Source organism: Miniopterus natalensis, chromosome 10 (genome assembly GCF_054644295.1).
Source record: "Miniopterus natalensis isolate mMinNat1 chromosome 10, mMinNat1.hap1, whole genome shotgun sequence".
Lineage (NCBI taxonomy): Eukaryota > Metazoa > Chordata > Mammalia > Chiroptera > Miniopteridae > Miniopterus > Miniopterus natalensis.
In genome coordinates this window covers 36,181,753-36,183,391 of record NC_142090.1, presented here as the reverse complement: position 1 = coordinate 36,183,391, position 1,639 = coordinate 36,181,753, and the positions used below count along the sequence as shown (strand labels likewise).

The following is a 1,639-nucleotide window of genomic DNA, read 5'->3' as shown; positions in this document are numbered from 1 at the left end:
CAAAACTCAATCAGGAGGAGTAAGAAAACCTGAATAGGCCAATAACTGCTGATGAAGGTGAAGAGTAATCAAAGGGCTCTCATCACACAGAAGCCCTGGCCTGGATGGCTTCACAGGGGAATTTTACCAAACATTAAAAAAAGAATTAACACTTATCCTCCTCAAATTGTTTCCAAAAATCCAAGAGGAAAGACCACTTCCAAATTCTTTTTACGAGTCCAGTGTTAGCCTAACTCCAAAACCAGATAAAGGACACTAAAAAGAAAGGGAATTACAGGCCAATATCACTGATGAACATAGATGCTAAAATCCTCAACAAAATATTAGCCAATAGGATCCAGCAATATATTAAGACAATCATACACCATGACCAAATAGGATTTATTCCAAGGATCCAAGGCTGTTACAATATTTGCACATCAATAAATGTGATACATCACATAAACAAATTGAAAGACAAAAATCACACAATCATATCAATAGATGCAGAAAAAGCATTCAGCTTCTTTCCCCAGGAAGCACCAAATGGCGGATGAGGCAGGTGCTGCACAAGGGCCAGGAGGTCCTGGGGGCCCTGGAATCAGAGGCCCTGGTGGCTTCTGTGGAGGAATTGGTAGCAGCATCCGTGGCCGAGGTCGTGGCCGGAGTCATGGCCAGCCGAGGCAGCTGAGCTCGCGAAGGCAAGGCTGAGGACAAGGAGTGGATCCCTGTCACCAAGCTGGGCCTGCTGGTCAAGAACATGAAAATCAAGTCCCTGGAGGAGATCTATCTCTTCTCCTTGCCCATCAAGATCATTGACTTTTTCTTGGGGGCATCCCTCAAGGATGAGGTTTTGAAGATTATGCCCATGCAAAAGCAGACACAGGCTTGCCAGAGGACCCGGTTTAAGGCATTTGTCATCATTGGGGACTACAATGGGCATGTTGGTCTGGGTGTTAAGTGCTCAAAGGAAGTAGCCATTGTTATCCGTGGAGCCATCATCGTGGCCAAGATCTCTATTGTCCCTGTGCATCGAGGCTACTGGGGGAATAAGATTGGCAAGCCCCACACCATCCTTTGCAAGATGATTGTCTGCTGTGGCCCTGTACTGGTGCACCTCATCCCCGCCCCCAGGGGCACTGGCATTGCCTCGGCCCCTGCGCCCAAGAAGCTGCTGCTGATGGTCCGTATCAGTGATTGCTATACCTTGGCAAGGGGCTGCACTGGGCAACTTCGCCAAGGCCACCTTTGATGCCATCTTTAAGACCTACAGCTATGTCACCCCAGATCTCTAGAAAGAGACTGTTTTCACCAAGTCTCACTGTCAGGAATTCACTGACCATCTTGTAAAGGCCCACACCAGAGTTTCTGTGCAAAGGTCCCAGGCTCCAGCTTTGGCCACCACATAATTTCATACCAGAAAAATAAAGTGAATTAAGCCCATTAAAAAAGAAGAAAAAATGAAAAAGCATTTGATAAAATCCAACACTCGTTTTTGATAAAAACTCTCAGCAAAGTGGCAATAGAGAGATCACACCTCAACATAATAAAAGCCATATATGACAAACCCACAGCCAACATCATACTCAGTGGGTAAAAACTAAAACCATTTCCCCAAAGAACAGGAACAAGACAGGGGTGTCCACTTTCACCGCTATTA

General features: G+C 45.9%; 1 pseudogene; it reads left to right on the top strand.

The window, feature by feature from the left end:
• Nucleotides 1-504: 504 nt before the first annotated feature.
• LOC107537261 (small ribosomal subunit protein uS5 pseudogene) lies at nucleotides 505-1,425 on the top strand (annotated as a pseudogene).
• Nucleotides 1,426-1,639: the final 214 nt, after the last annotated feature.